Below are 21,405 nucleotides of genomic sequence, written 5' to 3' on the forward strand. Positions count from 1 at the left end.
CATGTATACCAATGTGTGGACATGGACTAACACTTGCCCTTAGGACATAGATCATGAGTAGAATCTTCAAGACATGGACCAATACTTGCCATCTAAATCTTGTTAATCCTTTAATCATTTTATTGAATGATTTGATCTTCTTTGTTATAATGTATACTTACCAATTATATTTTTTCTTCACATCATATTTTTATTACATACTAGTTTTTGTTTAGGCAAATATAATTCAAATGTTAAAAAAAAAAAAAAACACAAACAATTTCCTCAATTTATTTCATTAACCCGATGAATTTAAATGAAGTAAATTAAGCAAACTCAATTTGATAATCATAGTGTATATGATTAAAAAAAATAAGAAACATTTTATAATGGAGCACCTGATCTACCTTGGAAATCCTAGATCATATTGCCTAGTGCCATAATTTGATGATGAAAGAGGGTTCGCACTGGGCACAGATAGACCAGACAAAGGAGGCACTGTGTAGGTGTGGGAGTTGGTATCACCATCCATATCTTTGAAAATATTTGCCCTCAATCTTTTTGTAATTTGGATGAGTGCATCTCTAGCAACACTCGGGTCTCCAGAAACCTGAACGAGCTCCTCATTTTGGGAGGCACATTTTGGTCGCTCCTCTTTGCGAAATATGCGAATATTTGCTCGAGTTTGCTGCCGCATCTCATTGATGATGTTGCCACCTTTACCAAGAAGGCAACCAATGTGCTTTGACGAAACAAGAAGCCTTGTACAAATGCCACCTTCATCATTGTCATTGTCACTAGTGCTTCCACTAGTCTTTCCTTGCAATTGGAGGACTGCCTCGAGCGTAGGTGAAACACCATCATTAGCCAACTCTGTTGAAGAAACCACAATTACACGTTCATCTGAATCTGATTGTGCGTCTTCAACCTTAATACTTGCTCCGTTTATCTTTCCTCATGCTTTTGATGATATTGCCGCCCTTACCAATCACACCTCCAATTTTATCATTTGGGCATACTATTCGAATACAAAACTCCTCCGGACTTTTCTCAACAGCAGAATTCCCAGATTTTGGAGCAATGGGAAGAGCAGGGTTATAAGTAAGAGGCCATATTGAACTTCGAGCTTCACTTCCATATCCTCCCAGTGCTGGTAAATGACCGGAGGCATAAGTACCATTTACTCTTGGAGCACCTGAACTGTGATGAGCAAACAGTGAATCTCGTTGTGGAACATAATTTGGCGGAGTAAATAATGCGGGCACACCAGAAGGAAGGAGTGAAGTTGGGTTCGTTGCTGATAAAATATCAGTCCAAGGAATTTGCTCCTTAGGTGGGTGTTTATACAGAAAAGCTGAAACTTTATACAGTGCTTTCTTGACAGCGGTTGCATCTCCAGATATGACAACGACTTCACCAAAACTAAACGCACAGCCTGGCAACTCATCTTTTGGCCGTATCTGAATTTGTGCCCCGGATTCGCTCCTCAATTTTTGAATGTTATTTCCACCTTTTCCAATCAAACCTCCAATCTGGCTGTTAGCAACCAGCAACCGAGCATTGTGTTGTCTCTTTTTGTCGTCGGCGTCATAATCTCTAGCAGAAGAAGATTGTTGAACAATAACAGAATGCACTCTAAGAAGAGCATCCTGAGCAGGACACAGTACAGGTTCAACTTCAACTTCATTCTCATTGCAATCCTTCTCCTTGTCGTTGCCTGACGGTGAGCTGAAGATTACTATCACGCGATCATCAACGCCTGGAACAGCATCTATAACTTTGATCTTCGAACGCGTCTCTCGACTCACAGATTTTATAACTTTACCCGCCTTTCCTATAACACTTCCTACCACATTAACAGGGCATAGTATGCGATACACAGTACTGTCAGCGCCAGGCAGAGTTCGCTCTCTACCAGTTCCAGAGTTCCGCCTCTTATTTCCAGAGTCAATGTTCTCTGGAACCTCATTTTCCCTGCGTGCTCGCTTTCCAATGGCAGAGTAAAACCCGTCCATTGCAGGCAATCCTTTCACTTTCACAAATAAAAACTCTCCCTCTTTTAAGGAAAAACGCTGAGCCACGAGAAGAAGTTTCGTGTATTTGAATGCTACCTGTCTTCTTGAGTCTCCCACACCCTCCCGTCAACGCCACTGGATTGCCCCCTTTTATATGACATGCGTTAGGGCTTATTAAAGCCGACAACTTGTTCAACCGGTACCCTAGCGTTAAGACCCACGTGTGTGGGTTAGGTTTCCACTTCAATAATAGTATCATATTTTCATGTTCTTATATCAATATTAATATCATATTTTCATGTTCTTATATCAATATAAGGGAAATAAGAGTTTATCTCAATATAAGGGAAGGGAAGGAAGAGTTAAGGAATGAACGAAGATTTCAGGAATGGGTTACTACAAGGGAATTAAGAAAATGTCAAATGAACATAACTTATGGTTGTTTGGACAATTGGTATTAGTAAGTTATAATATTGAGTCATGATATTGCAACAAAATCTACTTATAGCTTAAGAATCTCCCTAGTTAAGAATCTTGTTATATGCATTTTTAAATTTATACATGTTTAGCTCATATATTAATTCTTTAATAATAATTGTAATGATGATGTTAAAAGTTACTTTGTTTTAACTTATATATTAATTCTTTTAATAATAATTACAATGATGATGATGATGATGTTAAAAGTTAGTTAATATATATATTACTAGAGAGGAAGAGAGGATGTATATAAGCATCTACCAACCATTTAATTTATATGGTTGCATTAGTTAATTAGTTTAAACAACTTTAATGAAATTGTAAATGATAATGTAATCAGGCTGAATCTTATAATTACCCATAAGATTTAAACCAATCGGTTTGTGTGGCGTTTAGTCTTCAGAAGGTGACAAGGTTCAAATTTCATGGGGAAGGGTAGAAATTGAATATTCCTAAACTTGTTAGTTAAATTTTTTTATTGTCGATTTTGTATTACTTATGCTTTGATTATATATATTTATCTAAGATATTAATTATTTAGTTAGTTAAAAAATATGAAATTAAAAAAATAATAATAATGATAATTCTTATTAATCATTAAACCATTTAGGGTTGGTAGGAGCGAGAGGGGTTATTTTTTGACTCGACAATAAAATAGAGTATCAATATACATGGGTTCTCGGAGTAGCAACCAATAATCAAGTAGAATATATGGCTCAATGGAAGGGTTTGGAAATAGCAATTGAAAAGAAGATTACCAAAACCCTTTTTCATCCATCTTGACTAATTATGATTACAACCACTTGTTGGCATGTTGCATTAGCACGCTTTTCCTTGGCAAAATTGAGTTATTCTACTTTATTATTTGTGGATGGATAATACCTAGATAGATAGTTAGCATCATCTAGATCAAGGCCTCGTCTAATGATCTATATAGATGTATGAACAGTTTGAACCAGTTCATCAATCATATCTCCATGAATCTGGAAATTGTGCTCTCTTAATAATTCCCACAACCATATCTCACATGTTCCACTCATCTGTAAATTGTAATTACAAACAAGAAACTTTTTTTTATTGCATTGGTTGGCAAGGATCTATAGGGGCAAAAAAGAGGGAATCGTTCAGTTCCAGGTGACTTGAATGGTCACTTCCTTCTTATCCCAGTGACTCAATTTCGGAGAAAAATTTTTGAATTTCAAGGGAAAGCTCATCACGATATGTTTTGGTCAATTAATGTATTCTGTTATAGTATTTTGAACCTCTAGAGTTATAATTTTGAGTGACTGAACACTTACTTTTGAGTCTATGAATATGCCGATTATTATTCTCTTCTATAGAATGATGGGGTAGGGAAGGTTAGGTGTTTCTCTTGTTTTGAGATGTGGAAGGCATGTTTCAAGCATTGAGATGATAATTATCATGATCACCAGAGTTATATGACTCTACAAATAACACCGTTTTTTTTTAAGGTTGATGACATCATGAATGAACAATGAACAAGAAATGAGAGGAGGGCCAAGTATGTGCAAATCTTAGTAGCTTGTGCACCTCTCTTCCTAAAAATGGACCTAGGTTAGAAGAGAAAGAAAACTACTATGCTAGAACCCCTAATGTGAATGCTCAGGAAAAGTTGACAACTCACTGATGGGCTGATATTTTTAGTTAAATAGGGAAGGATTAACAAAAACCCAGTTCTAATAGGGCAAGTTATTTTATGTATGGGTAAGACTCGATGGTATAATCCTCCATCCAAAACTAAACAAACCAGTGGGTGGAGAAGAAACAAAGTCGTTGAGACCAATTCCCAATGTGAAGACACTTCATGTGCATTAAATCAATAGTTGAAGTAAAAATTTGAAAGAAGCAAAGGGAACTCACTAAAAACCTAATTTTTGCAGAGTATAAGTACTTGGAGACCGAGGGGGAAGTAAATTCTAATGAAGATATTTTGATGACATATAATTTCTTATTTGTATTAAATGTAATGTATATAATCTAGAGCGTTATAAGTATAGTGGAAAAAAACTCATTTTGTATGTAATGCTTGTGAATCAAGTTTGCTAATATTAATGAGAACTATATTTTTGGTTCTATTTCCAAATTCATGAATGACATTTTGGAAATTTTCTCTTTTGTTTGCATGTTCACATACATTTATTATATAAGAAAATTTGTTTCCTAGCCATAAAATATATAGGTTGTTCTAAAAAATTTCCATATCTTTACCAGATATCATACTTGTATCCACACATGTATTTGTATACTTGAAACTCAGCAATTTACTTATGGTTTCCTACCACTTATGAATTTGTAGGTGAGATGCTTCTCGCAGCCTTTGTGGGGCTTCTTTTGAATGATTACATTGTTGTATGTAGTGTACATTTCTCTAACCGAAAAGTTGTTTGAGAGTTGTCTGGGATAACGATGCTATTGGCCATCTCCATGATGGTCCTCGTTTCCTCTATACACTATAGTTCCATTGTGAAAATACCTTGAGTATTGTAATAACAGTAGAAGTAACTAGAATTTATTTTCTCAAACTCTATTTTGTGAGAACCTTAATCTCCTCTTCAATTTCCGTTTCAAGTTTCATCAATTTCTCTGATTTTCTTTAGTGTTATGAAAGCTAATAACTTGTACTTGAGAAAGCACAACCAAATTTTTCTTGGAAGGGAATCGATGGATGGCATAAAATAATTTGCACTTACCAATGACTAAAATCTCATGGGATCATGAAGGTCACTATCCACAATTTCCAAATGCAATATTTTTTCTTAATTTTTCTCTATGTTTCTTGTCTAAAATGTAAGATTCACAATAACTCATGTTGAATTGGAGGAAAGCCATGAGCCCTATTAAATTTCATTAAAAGTTCGAAATTTGGGACTTAAGATATCCATGCCTTTTATGCCATAGCTGATTTTCAGAAATGTTTTCAGCCACCAATGCTTTTTTCCCTATTTTTGTATATGTATACTTGTAAAGATCAATTTAAACAAATTTTGCAACCACTTTCTATTTGTCCCTCTTGTCTTTTATGGAATCATTTTGACTTTAGATTCAATCTTGGAGCGATGCTTTAGTATTTGATTTATTGTCTACAGTTTCTTCTTTAGGCCCATTACATATAATATATCTTGCACATCTTTAGTTTCTATTAGGCATGTTCATTGGGTTTGTTCCTTGGGCTTTCAATATGTATACCTTCTCATCTCCTAAAGAATTTGTCCCTTGGTGACATTCATTACCATTCAATTAAGAAAACCACTCATTTTTGTGTGTCATGTAGTCTATATAATATCTCCTTAAGCTAACATGGAAACTTGTATGAAAAATGGCCATTAAGGAGAGGGGTTAGAAATTGACTCACATTTAATATTATAGTTTCCATGAAAGTAGTTCCTTAGCAACATCATCTCAGATAATATAAGTATGCATAGAGTTAATGAAAATCAAGTAGAAGCATTGGCTGGGTGGATTATAATAGAATTTTAATTCCACATATCCTATTTTGACGATGGTTCCTTTAGGTCAATTTGGTTTTTACTAGTACTTTTATTTCAATATTATTTTCCAAGTTCCTTGTATCATCCTGATTTTCATAAGATGGGTATTCAAAATTATGCTTTCAATCTATTATATATATCTAGTGTGATTTTTCTTAAAACTGTTTAATGTGTCGTCTAAGTTGTATGTGCATTACATATTACAGGTTCTATTATTGGTCCCGACAATGAATGCATATGCTGGAGTTATTACATAAACAACTGCTAAAAAAGCTCTTGAGGTAAGCCTTAAATGCCAAGAATGAGTTTGAAACATTAGTTATGTTTATTTTTTATTTTATGGATTTAGGGACTTTTCTGTCTCCTGATAATTGTTCTATTTTAATCCTAAATGGGAAAAAAACATGAAGTATGAAGAAATTAAATCAAGAATGTTTACAAAGAATGCAAGCCAAAATATATTGAAAGAGAGAGTGATATGTTTCATTCATATCCAATTCATGTTGATGTCAATGCATATATAAGAAGACAATGTCCTATATCAAAATCATGTACAATTACTTTATTAGTTAAGTACTAATATAATCGAACAAAACTCTATTTATGACATGCAAATTAAGTCATTTAATTACTAACTTAGAATATATTATAACTTTAATATATGACATAATCAAAATATAACTATAATGCCCTCCCTTAATGGTGATCTGGAGAATGTCAATTGTCGCAGAATAAAAACTCGTCTTAACCAAACATGTCAAATATGTTTGTAGCATGACTATGAAATTCACTCTAAAACGTAGCTTCTAAGGGTTTTACCAAATGAACAAAAATGTCAACTGAATATTACCAACATGGTCAGTGCAGCACAATATACCTCACCAACCATTTGATTAATCACAAACTATTGAGACATATGAGAATCAATGATGGCTGAAGATTAAGCCCATTTACCACTAATGTAGAATTTGATTTCAATCTATGTATACTAAGAGGAAGGCAAACATCAACTCCATACCAACTTCTAGATTTGTGAAATGGTGGAGAATGTTATGAAACCAGCTCAAGAAAAGATAGAGAAGATAGATCAATGCCTTAGAATTCAGCCTCTTCGAGGGGGAAACCTCCTTTACATTACATAAATGAACCATTCTTGGATGATTCAAATGACAAAACCTCCTTTCTATATATAGGAGTCTAAGGAGTCACAATATAACCCAGCCGACCTAACAATAATAATATAAAGCCACAAAAATAACAATAGAGGGATTCTATGGGGCACAGTAATAACAATATAGGGGCAATAGGGGCACAACAATATTAATAAGGGGTATAACTACAATAGTAATGGGGTAATCACTAGTATTATAGGGACCCAACATGCCCCTCTCCTTCAAAAAAGTGTTTTCCTCAACGCTTGAGTAGTTCTGGATACTTCTGCATAAAATTCTCATCCTCCCATGTGGAATATTCAGTGGATAAGTTCTTCCACTTGATAAGATACTCTGAAATTGATCGATTTCGTAGCTGTCGAGTTCTTGTTTGGAAAACTGGGTGCAATCGAGAAGCTGCAGGAAGCTCCAATTTGTATGCCATAGTACCAATCTTTTGCAACACCTTGTACGGACCATAATACTTTGGTGATAATTTATTATCCTTCTTAGCTTGCTTGAGGGACATTTGCTTATATGGTTGTAGCCGTAGGAATACCCAATCACCTACATCAAAACTTCTTTCACTGCGATGTTGATCTGCCTGTTGTTTCATTCTATTCTGTGCCAACACGAGGTTATCCTTTAAGAGTTGGAGGACTTGTTGTTGATGTTCGATGTGATGTTCCACTGCTTGAACCTTAGAATTTTCTCTTAAATATGATGTGATGGATGGTGGTTGATACCCATAAAGTGCCATAAATGGGGTCATTTTTGTTGTGTATGGAAGGAAGTGTTATACCACCATTCAGCCAGAGGCAACCATTTGACCCATTGTGTCTGTTTATCAGATACAAAGCAACGAAGATATCCTTCCAAACATTTGTTTACTATCTCAGTTTTCCCATCAGATTGAGGATGATAAGATGAGCTATGAGCTAACTGAGTACCAAGACAAGAAAATAATTCTGTCCAAAAATTTCCAGTGAAAATGGGATCTCTGTCACTTACAATAATCTTTGGGTTTCCATGTAGCTTTTGAATTGTTTCCATAAATGCAGTAGAAACTGTACTGGCTTTAAATGGATGTGATAATGCACAAAAGTGTGCATACTTGGTAAGTCTGTCAACTACCACCATGATGACACTCTTTCCCTCAGACTTGGGTAAACCTGTGATAAAATCCATTGAAACCTCCTCCCAACGTTGGCTTGGAATGGATAAAGGTTGTAATAGACCCGGTGTCTTAATTGTTTCAACTTTATTTTGTTGGCAAACCAAACATTCCGCCACAAACTTTTGAATATCTGATTTAAGGCCATCCCAAAAAAATTCCTTCTTAACCCTGTGGTAAGTTTTTAAAAATCCTGAGTGCCCTCCTAAGGGAGAAGTGTGCAATTCCATAAGAATCTTTTGTTTTAGCTGGGAATTCTTACAGAGGTATAAGCGATCTTTGTACCATAACGAATCATTTTGCCAGCTAAATGTATCAGACGTACTGGAATCTTGTTGTAACTTTCGAATAAGTGCCCACACTTCTTCGTCATTCTTCCATTCCTCCCTTGCTTCGTTTATCCAATCTGGTTGGATAATAGAAATGGCGCACAACAATGCTTCCACATCCTCATCCTTTCTTGAGAGTGCATCTGCCACCACATTTTGCTTCCCTTTTTTGTAGATGATTTCAAAGTCATAACCCAACATCTTTGTGACCCACTTTTGTTGCTCTTCAGAGGATAATCTTTGTTCTAAAAAGTATTTAAGGCTATCATGATCCGTTTTTACCTTGAAGTGTCTTCCCATTAGGTAGGGTCGCCATTTCTTAAGTGCATGGAGTATTGCCAACATTTCCTTCTCATAAATAGCTTTGCTTAAAAACTTTCCCTTGATTGGACGACTTTCAAAAGCAATGGGTCTTTCATCTTGCATTAGAACAGCACCAATTCCATTTCCTGAAGCATCACATTCCACAATAAAGGTTTTTGTGAAGTCCGGTGTAGCTAAGACCGGTGCTTGGCACATTGCCTCTTTAAGATGTTCAAAGGCCTTTGTTGCTTCCGGAGTCCATGAAAATGCATCTTTCTTCAATAATGTTGTTAGAGGTGCTGCTATTCTCCCATAATTCTTAACAAACTTGCGATAATACCCTGTCAACCCAAGAAATCCTCGCAGATGCTTTATGGATGTGGGGATTTTCCATTCCTTAATGGCTTTAATTTTGCTAGGGTCTACCTTAACTCCTTCATGAGATACAATATGACCCAAATATTCCACCTCCTGGACTCCAAAGAAACATTTGGATCTTTTTGCATATAATTGTTTCTCCTCCAATAGTTGTAGCACCCTGTCAACATGTTCAACATGATCCTTCCAAGACTTGCTGTAGATTAGTATATCATCAAAAAATACTAACACAAATTTTCTAAGGAATGGTTTGAAAATTGAATTCATCAAACCTTGAAATGTTGAAGGTGCATTGGTAAGGCCAAAAGGCATGACCAAAAATTCATAATGACCCTCATGAGTTCTAAATGCTGTTTTCGGAATGTCTTCAATCTTCATTCTGATTTGATGATATCCTGAACGAAGATCCAACTTGGTGAAGTAAATTGATCCATGCAATTCATCCAGTAATTCATCAATGACAGGAATGGGGAACTTATCTTTAATAGTGAGCTTGTTGAGCTCCCTATAATCCGGACACATGCGCCATGATCCATCCTTCTTGTGCACCAATACTACTGGAGCAGAGAAAGAACTTTGACTCGGTTGAATTATACCAGCCTCTAGCATTTCTGCAACCATACGTTCAATTTCATTCTTTTTGACATAGGGATATCTGTACGGCCTGATGTTTGGAGGAACACTTCCTGGAATCAGATGAATAGCATGATCATGATCACGCATAGGTGGGAGACCTTTGGGAGTCTCAAATACCTTGGAATGATTGTCCAGGACTTTTTGGAGATCTGGAGAAATAGATGATTCCGATGTGGAAACATCTAGCGAACATAATTGTGCAATTACACCTCTTTGCTCCTGGTTTCCCTGCAATACCCCTTAATTCAACTTCCTTTCCTTCCGTATAAAATTTGATGAAAAGTTCTTGAAAATTAAAAGCTATTGTACCCAAGGATTGTAGCCATTGGACTCCTAGTACAACATCAGCACCTCCCATTGGAATGGAAAGCATTGGGCTAGTCAATACATATTCTCCCATGGATAGCTTGATATTATGGCACTTTCCAGAGCAATTTATTGTTCCTCCATTTGCAATCATCACTTGACACTCTGGTGCTGGATATAGGAAGCAATTCAATTCTTTTGCTACCTTACAATGAATAAAATTGTGGGTGCTTCCTGAATCAATCAACACTATTACCTTTTTCTTCTTGATTTGTCCTTCTATCTTGATGGTTTGAGGAGTGGTAATTCCCGCCAATGCATTACAAGATATGGTCGGATTTATTTGTTCTTCATCTAGGCTTTGTTCCTGGAGTATATCCTCTTCTTTTGACCTTTCTTGCTCCTTTTCTTCTTCCTCTTCACAATCTATGTAGAATAATTTCTTCTCAGCACACTTATGACCTTTAGTGTATTTGCTATCACAACTGTAACAAAGCCCTTTTGCTCTTTTTTCTTCCAATTGTTGTGGTGTCAACCTTATAGGTTGTGGAAGACTAGGGGCAACAACACTTCCGTCTTTATAGTTGTGAGTGGTATGCTTCCTAGTTGCCATAATTTTGCTTTCCATTTTTCTTGCTAACCTGAATGCCTTCTCTAATGAATCAGGTTCCCAAAGGCGAACATCATGTTGGATATTATCCTTTAAAGACCCTATGAACACATCAATCCTATGCTCCTCTGGAATATCTTTTACCCTTATGTTCAATTTTTGGAACTCCTCAATGTGCTCCATTATTGAACCCTTTTGTTTGAGACTTATCAATTGGCTAAAAAAAGTGTTGCTTTTTGTATCCTCATAATGTGCTATCAATTCTTCCGTAAAAATTGCCCAAGTGATAAATTGTTTACGAGAGCAAAGCCATTGATACCATACAAACTGATTTGGTTCCAAATATAAAGTTGCCATACGTACCTTTTGTGTGTTTTGCACATTATTGAGATCGAAGAATTGCTCCATCTGTAATATCCATGTGGCGGGATCCTTGCCATCAAACTTCCTCATATCGATTTTTGGAATATGGTGAGTCTTCGATCCAACATTAGAGTCTATGGAATCATGATTAACATTTCTTTTTTTCTCATCATGAGTTTCCTTTAGTACCATTTCACCATTAGTGACCATTTCTTGTAGCAACTTATTCATATTTATCTTCAATTCTTCCATCTTATCATCCATGCCATCAATTATAGCGTCCATGCCATTCACCTTAGCTTCCATGCCATCCATCTTAGCTTCTACACCTTTCTTTAAACAATCCATCTTAGCTTCTACACCTTTCTTTAAACCATCCATCTTAGCTTTTACATCTTTCCTTAAACCATCCATCTTAGATTCTGTTGCTTTTTGTGCAAGTGACACTTGTTGCACTTGTTCTTGTAATTTTGATATATCATATAGCATTTCTTCCTGTATTCATGAGTCATGCTAGAGCTTTCAGGTTCCTTACTAGGTGTTTGCATTTTCTTTCCTCAGGGCATCAGTTACCGATAATAATGCTCTATTATGCCCTTTGAATTCCTTCAAAATAAATTTTCAAACCAAGCTTAAGAAAAAATTTAAGAAAATCTACACACCTTTTTTCACTTTGTAGGAGCTTGATATTGCCTCTGATGTATCTCTGTACTTTCCGATCATCTAGTTCTGAATGTGTGACTTGCAGTAGCCCTCTATGTCCTCTTTCCAATGCCACAAGTTTGACCCAAATTGGATTCTCCAAGGAAGAGTTATGCGAAATCTCCCACAGTGACTTGATTATAGACTAGTTCAGTAGAGCGAACTTGTATGACGTGGCACGAGTCACTGTTTTGACCTTTGGATCTGAAAAATGCATACAAGAAACTACAGTCCACCCTCTTTCTGTACCTTCTTACGAAATTTCAATCTGATCCCCAGAGAGAAAGTTATGACGATTTTCCCCAGGTCACCTGTTTGGAATGTAATTCAGGAGTCTGCAAAAAGACCAACTTCCTCAGATCATATCTCCGCAAATATAGTGTGAAAAGCTCTGAAATTTGGACCCAAGGTTCAGCATGATTTCTTCTCAAATGGGTTTTTTTTCAACTTCTGAAACGTCGCAGAAAAAAAGTTATAGCGAAAATTCCACGATGACCTGTTTGGAGCAGCGAAACCTTAGAATCCAAAGCTCTGATACCAAATGTTATGGAACCAGCTCAAGAAAAGATAGAGAAAATAGATCAACGCCTTAGAATTCAGCCTCTTCGAGGGGGCAACCTCCTTTACATTACATAAATGAACCATTCTTGGATGATTCAAATGACAAAACCTCCTTTCTATATATAGGAGTCTAAGGAGTCACAATATAACCCAGCCGACCTAATAATAATAATATAAAGCCACAAAAATAACAATAGAGGGATTCTATGGGGCACAGTCATAACAATATAGGGGCAATGGGGGCACAACAATATTAATAAGGGGTATAACTACAATAATAATGGGGTAATCACTAGTATTATAGGGACCCAACAGAGAAATTCATCATTTCTACATTTTTGAGGTTTTTTTTAGTTACCAACTTTCATATTTGGGTGAAATTTGAGGAAGGATGAAAAATTTGAGGAATTTCAGTTCTGAAAAATCAGGGACGTGATTTTTTAGGGTAGTTTTAGTAGGGATACACATAGTGCATGATTTCAGATTCTGAACCTGGGGGGATCAGTTCCTGTAACACTAATTGAGATACCATGTGAATATTTTATTGATTGTAAACAATATCCCTTGAATTTGTTGATGAAATTTTGTTTCTCTTCATTGAATGGATGAACCCAAAAGTGGTCCATGATAGTTTTGCTACTCAGAAGTTGGTAACTTGTGAAAAAGCATGATATGAAAGTGCCTGCAATTCATAGTTTCAAAAGTAGAATATGATAAGTTTGTAATAAGTTTCATAATACTCATATCGATGAGTACATTTTTGGGAATCACATCCCACAACTTTGAAGCCCTGCCTCTATATTGAGATATCAAGTGAAGATTTTATTGATTGTAAACAAGATCCCCTACCTTAGTTGATGCAACTTGTTTTCTCTTCACTGAATGGATGAACACATAAGCGCTCCATAGTAATTTTTCTACTAAGAAGTTGGGAACTTGTGAAAAAACTTGAGGTGCAAGCATCTGCAGTTTCAAAGTTTCAGAACTAGAATATGATCAACATGCAATAAGATTCATAGTAATCATATCAACGAGTACATTTGCATTTTCAAATTGATTACTCCTTGTGATAAATGTAGTAAATTATTTCTTTAAAGATCCCTTGGTTAAAGACAAATGATAGAAATTGTTGCTTTGAATCCATCGACAACTTCGTTGTTTGGAGCTTTCCTTTCATTCCCAAATTTATCCAATTAAGCCTTGTTGTATACTTTGGATTCAATGGATAGGCTAATTAATGCAAAGGGATATTTTATATGTCCTATCTATTGATAATTATCCCCTTAATGGGTGACATACAAGAAAGGGTCCCACTCTTCAAGAATCTAGTGAATTATTTCCAACATACAATCAATATGCTCATAAATGTCTCCCAACATAGGAATAACCATATCACAAAGTTTGTAATAGATCAACTATGGATTCAATATGGAAATAAACTACTCAATTTAACCCCAACAAACCTTATCAAGAATGATAGTTCCAATGTGCATTTATTTTCGAGTGTTGGGTGATCTCCATGTTTGCCACTTGGGACAAACTGCCATAAAGGAAAAAGCAACCCCATTGCCACATAAGAAAATCAAGACATGGTGTGATGCAAATATATTTTCTCCAATATTACAAAGTTGGAGCTTGGGAAATTGTGTACACAGTGTTTATGCATGTTGGTCCTTTGTAATAAATAAATATATTTATTTTTCTTTATCGCAATGTTTTTTCATTTCTGTAAATTTAACAATAATAGCTTTGAAAGAAAAATTCAAACTATGAACTACACATGGTGTCCCAAACATATGGTCATACCTACTCAATGATTGTATAAATTCTTTACATGAACTTGCAGTGTCTGTCATAACTTTCATGACGTTTGAAGCATAGTCACCATACAACCTTGTTGGGCTTGGGGTATATAATTTTTCACACATTTTTTGTATTGTACACATGAAATATGATTGATTGTATTGTATTTGTATTTGTATTTGTATTTGCATTGTAAGGTACAATTAAAACTATGCCCTATACAAATTCAGGGAAAATCTCCCCCAAAGTAATTGTTAATTTTTTTTCAAAAGGCCTCAAAAATATTGATTTAATAGGTCTTTATGGCATAAACTTTGCACACGTTTATCACACATATTTTTTTTTGTCTAGTTACTTTTAAATTTTTTATGATTTTGGAAAAATCACATGTTTTTCATTTTGTGAGATGTAGACACCTACATCTGGTTGTATGGGATTTGTTTGGGTACACATTTTTGTTGTGTAGCATCAATATCCATATTCAAATATTGTAGCCATGATTTGAAATATCAATCACTTTTTTAAATATCAGCCATGCATTCAATGCATTTCTCCCCATTTGAAGCATTTATTTCTCTGAAGAAGTATGGATCTAAAGGAGACATACTATCAAATTTATTGATGGTTGGTTTGCTGTATTAGTCCACAACAACTTCTCCTTCTATAGAACGGTGGTGCATACTTTTTCAAATTTTTTTCTTGTAACCCGTGGGTGCTTCATTCACCACTCTAAACATGAATTTCCAATATAGATACAAAATAATCTATAAATGGAATACTACATGCACGTATGGCAAGGGTAACTCGACTATATGTTTCTTCCATCCTACCACAATCAAACATTATTTCCAAGAGTTTGGTGTTTGATCTATTCTAGGCTTCCTCAATAGTTGAGGTAATGTGCTTCCCCTTTATTTAACATGCATGTTTCTCCTCCTTTCTTCCCTAGCTATCTGTGTGTCATCATGCTTCTTTTGAAATTGTGGCTCAATATTTGGGGTGATAGATTACAAAACCACATTGTAAGGAATTCAAAGCATAAGGGATATAACCCTTGAATATGAATCCAAACTTTTTCTTGCACTTATGCAATTCCATAAGTAGTTTCCACCTTATTTCTCTTTTTTTCTATATTTTTCTATGACACATTTCCATAAAGGGGAATCAATGGGAAATTTTTGTTTCTTTCCTCACCATCTCCTCTCGCTTCACCACTTCTTCCACCATGATTTCTATGATGATAGCCTCCCCAAGATGATGAATGAGATTCCATTGAATGAGTATAGGAGATTAAGAAATAGAAGAACAAATAAGAGTTTTGGGTGTTGTTATTCTGGAAAAAACTTTGTTCTGAGTTCTTCCCTTGAAATCTACTTGCCAAAGTTGTTTTTTAGTGTTGTTCTACCAAACATGTCCACCATGATTTCTTCTCATTTTTGATGTCCAAATCTACTCTCCAAAATATGAAACTGAAAAGTGAGATGAATTGGGGCTTCAAGTACTTTTGTAGAGATGGGTTTCAAGTACTTTTGTAGAGATATGGATGGAAAAAAATTGATAAATAGGGGGCCCAACCCTCCTCAAATGCCTGTTGGTATGGGGAGGCTAGGTGGACCCTCTTTACCTGTTCAACTAGGTATTTTACAACTTTATTTTTTATTTTATGTAGGAAATGTTTCTCATGTTGACTAGTGCTCTATCCTATAGATTGTGATGTGAAACAATAAATCTACATTTCTAATACAAGCTGGAAACTTGTTTGCCAGCCTCGGTTGGTGATTCTAAGGGTGGAAAACTGTCTAGGATTCATTTTGTATTGTTAATATTTCATTCTCATTAAAATAAATATTATTTTTATTCTTAATATGCCTTGAAATTCTAATATGTCTAGTAGAAGTGATACTTCTATTATCTATTCTATGATAATATAATTCACAGATGGAGGTTGGAGCCTCGAAACCAGTTTAATCTTCTCTGCGAAATATTACCAACAAAGTAATGAGGTTATAAAAATTTCATTTTGAAAGTATCTCAAGCAGTTGACTATCTCCAAACTAGGTTACATATTGGTCTCAAGTTATATGCTCTTTTCTTGAAGTCATAATTTATAGGACTTGATTTTCTCTTGTATTTACATGTTCTGCTTATGGGTGCAAGTCGTAATCAGTTCAACAAAGTTAAACATGTTTAATATGCAGTGTTTGTAGCTTACCATTTATCCCTTTGGACCTGTTACCATGTAGATGAAGGTGCCACCTTGGTTGAATTTCCCTTGAAATCACAAATAATTGTTACAAGTCCAGACAAACAATTAAGTTTAGATATATCCATTTCTATGATACCCAATTTTGTTGTTCCTATTCTGGAACAAAACGAGTCGGAGAAAATGTACAAGGCAATGCCAACTATCTTTTCCTTAAAACATGACCCTATGATTGATAAAAATAAGGGAGAATCTAAACCACCTCTTATTAGTGAAGGGATGGGGCCACCTATGTCACATGTTACTAGTAAATATATTCCTAATGGAACCAGTCTTGTTCAAACATAAATTGTTTTAAGGAAATCCTCCATAGGAGATACATGTGCTCAAGTTACAGGGGTACAGTGGGATACATATCCATCTCGACAAAGAAATTCCCTACCGACTACTCCTTCAGATGATTTATCTGTATTTTCAACTTCAATAAAAGGCATATCCAAATGAAATTATAACTCCTATGGGTCCAGGTTCATATGGGTTAGTCATGTCATATTTGGAACTTCAAGATAAGGAATCAAAAGATTCAGATTTGGAAAATGGTTTCAACGATTTTGTTTCATCCAAGTTTAATCTTAATGATAAAATAAAAATAGGGGATCTTGACATTAGAGATTCATCCAATATAACTAATGGTGCAATGTTTCATACTTCTGACATGGAGAATCGTTAATGTGATACCATCATCAATGTTTCTGAGACAATTCCCTTTGAAACAACTGATAGTAGGGAAAATGCAAATAGTTTGGATGAAGGTCCGGGAACATGTCAGAAGCTGTTAGAAATTGCCAACGCAAGATTCTCCTATCCTAATGTTGACAATGAGACAAACACCCTCCAAAATATTTGCTACACTAATTTTGGAGCCTCGGGCGTAGGTGAAACACCATAATTAGCCACCACCTACCACTATTTTGCACCTAAAACACACTACAAAGATAAAACCTCCATACATATTTTTCATTGTCCCGATGTCTATCCTCTGATTAATATAAAATAAAGTTGCAGGTAAATACAAACCATCTCTACATTCAATTCATCAAATACACACCTTCTTGTGCATTAAGAAAACCACATAAGCACCAAAACATCAAATATAAAAACATGAATTCCATACACTTTCAACGTAACACAAATTCATATGCCGAAACCGTAAAGAAAAATCATTTATGTGTAAAAATATATCACGCACAAAAACCTCCGGACTCAACAATGTCCTTCCATCAGTCATTGACATTTGAACTGATATTAATAAACGTGAGTCCTAGATATCATGCGTAGGAAGCATTTGTTCTCCGCACACACTACCTCCAAACAACATAGTCCATTGTGTGAAATAATCTTTCAATATTTTATTATATGCACTTTTGCATCCCGTAGAATCTATTAATAATAAAACTAATATCAATACACATTACAATTAAAATACCCCTCTACACTTCCCTCATTCCACACAAATTTTGCACATGCATTTATTCTCCGTATAACCTTCGCAAATGCACAACCATATACGAAAAACTTTGTTCACACAACTACTTTGAAATATGCCCCTAAATAAGAATAAAACAAAGGATTTGCATACTTATTATCTTAGTAAAATTTGAAAAAAAAATTCAAATAACATCCATACACGCATAACCACCTTAGCATAACTTCGTTCACACAACTACTTATGCACTCAATAACACCCTTTGATCAATCACTGAAATTCAAAACTCTGCACACGATACCTCTGAACATGTAGCTTTGGACAATCGCTTTCATACAACTACTTCCATAATTTCCCAAAATTCTCCTAAATAATAATAATAAAAGACTAAGCCTTCGAGAAATTTCTTTTTACCGCACACCACTCTTTTTTTCACACGGATTTAGAACAAAGTTTCTTTAGCACCCCCATCTATGCAAAATACCTCAATTTTCCTGCACATACTTCATCCTCTCCATAGTAAACATTTCACACAACAACCCCAACACTCACTATGTAAAGGACCCCAACTTTCCTGCACATACTCTATACTCCGCACAATGAAGCATAATAATATTAATTTGAAATTGTTCAATCCCCCTTGGGGCCTATGCAAACAATCTACAACTATAGGAATTCTCACATCATTGAAATAAACATTATCATAACAGTGTCCCGCAATTGTGTCAATAACTAGCTTTGCACAACCACCTTTGTACAACTACTTTTGAAGTTGCGAAAAATGTTCCTAAATAATACTTAAAAACAAAAAGCCTTCCACACATTCATTTTATTTCACAAGAATTATTCTTTAGAAGGATTGAAAACATAGTTTATTTAGCACCCCTAAGACCCCAGTCCTCCTGCACATACTTTATCCTCTAGATAGAATGTTTTGCACAATAAAACCGTACCAATTACCACATCGTTCAGTGGTATCATAATACTTACTATGGAAAGGACCCCAACTCTGCCAAACATACCTTTCCTTCCACATAAGGAAACATAATAATATTAATTCGAAATTTGTTCAAACCCCCTTGCTTATGCAAACGACCCGCAACCACATCATTATTAACATTATTGAATAGACACTAACATAATAATGTCCCGAAACTGCATCAATTTTCACATTACTGAGTAGAGAAATAACATAAAAGTGACCGTGTCAGAGCACTCACCATCGTAATGGGCGCTCACAAAATAACTTTTATTTTAATTTTTAAATGAATTGTCAGACATTGGGAAAAATGAAAATAAAACACCCTCCATCTAGGGAATTATGTCCCATCAGAGCTTCCTCAACTAATCATAAATTAGAAATAACATTTAATCAAAATTTGAAAATTATTTTTTAATTTATGCAAAAATAGAAATATTGTGCAATTTCCCAAAACTTGATTACAATTGCAAACACACAACCAAGTAATGTACAATCAATGCAACTTGACTATGACGTAAATTTTATAGTCCTTGATGAGGCAGGGACTGATAAAACTTAACTATTTATATTTTAATATATTTTACTTACCTCTACTTACATAACCAACCATCAAATACATAAATTTCACTAACAATAAAAAAATATCATCTCTATTTATATTTCAATCTATTTCACTTATCTGTTGTATCTCCCACATGGAATTCGTCATGAACACCATTTTAGGAAATATGGAATTTTGTATGGACACCACGTATGTAGATACATACCTTGCAAAGGTTACCCTCATAACTAACAAACAACTATGAAAGGAGTTAATATCACATTTGTGACTACTTTCCTAGCGAAGTATTTAGTAGCGTTGGACTAGCCACTGCTTTTGGCTTTCAATATCGATCTTCAATTAGATTTTTATTTGGTAATTTTACGACACTAAATCCAACCTTTACCGCCTTGCATAAAATGGAAGTGACCATTGTTAAGGAAAGTGGTCATATATATTAAAAGACATGGCCATATTGCTTTCATTCATCGATCTGTAATAGGGGTGAACCATTCAAATGTCAAATCATAAATATTTGTAAATCTAATTGATCGACATCAAAGTCACAATGTACACATCATTAAAACATGGTGAAGTACCTTGTACAAACATTATCATTTCGAAATAAGAGTTGAACAATTCATATTTAAAATAAATAACTAATTAACCACTAAGCTATTCAATAATATTGGTAAAAAGAAGTTTCCTTACCAATAAAGAAACCTACTTTTGTATATATAGATATAAAGAAAGTTAAGAAATTCTTGAGAAATTAATGGCTCATTGAAAGATGTTTTAATTGACAACGGATAATGAGAACAAGAAATATGCTTGAAGAAAACTTAACAATTATACAAAGCACCACCCATAATGTAAAGAGACTACATTATAATCGAATGAAAATTTCTTACAGCCCATGGAAAGGATCATGGCACTTTATTAGTATACACTTCTTCCATATTTCCTTTCCCCAATAATGCATGGACATGTAGCATATATGTCAATGCATGGGCATGGACCAAAAATTTCCATGGGCACATAGATCATGAGTAGAATCTTCAAGACATGGACGAATACTTGTCATGTAAATCCTTTTAATCTTTTAATCATTTTATTGAATTATTTGATCATCTTTTTTATAATGTATGTTTACAACTTAAATTTTTTCTTCAAATCATATTTTTATTACATGCTAGTTTTAGTCTATATTAGGAAAATCTAATTCAAATGTTTAAAAAAAAATGTTTTTCATTGAATTATAAATATTTCTATATCAACAATAAAACTAAGATACACAATAAAAATCTAATAAATATATACAATAACATTATTAAAAGGGAAATTGTTTCTATTCAATTATATAATTCTTTCATTCATGGAAAATTGTTATTACATTTTGAATATCTATTTATTTTTAAAATTATTTATGCTATATAATTTTATATAACATTTTATAAATAAAATACAAGATAAATTATTTACAATTTTTTAATTACAAATATAAAAGCATATCTTGAATTTCGTCAATTTACTTCATTAACCTAATGAATTTAAATGAAATAAATTAAGCAAACTGAAATTTGATAATCATATAATACCACATATATTTATAATATAATATGTATTTAGAAAATTAATTAAAAAATAAATAAGAAACGTTTTACAATGGAGCATTTGATATACCTTGGCAATAATAGGTGATATTTCCTTGTGCCATAACTTGATGATGAAAGAGGGATTGTATTGGAGACATATATACTAGACAAAGGAGGCACTATGTGGCTGTCAGTGTTGGTAGCACCATCCATATATTTCAAAATATTTTCCCTCGGCCTTTTTGTAATTTGTATGAGTGCATCTCTACCAACACTAGGGTATCCAATAACCTGAACGA

The 21,405-nt window shown here is 34.4% G+C and overlaps 1 pseudogene; it reads right to left on the minus strand.

Annotated features, from left to right (window-relative positions):
- Positions 1 to 382: 382 nt before the first annotated feature.
- LOC149206950 (KH domain-containing protein At4g18375-like) lies at positions 383 to 1,994 on the minus strand (annotated as a pseudogene).
- Between the last annotated feature and the right edge of the window lie 19,411 nt (positions 1,995 to 21,405).

The sequence above is a fragment of the Pinus tabuliformis genome, chromosome 1_2 (assembly GCF_031772625.1).
Source record: "Pinus tabuliformis cultivar Carrire ecotype Pingquan chromosome 1_2, CPIR1, whole genome shotgun sequence".
NCBI lineage: Eukaryota > Viridiplantae > Streptophyta > Pinopsida > Pinales > Pinaceae > Pinus > Pinus tabuliformis.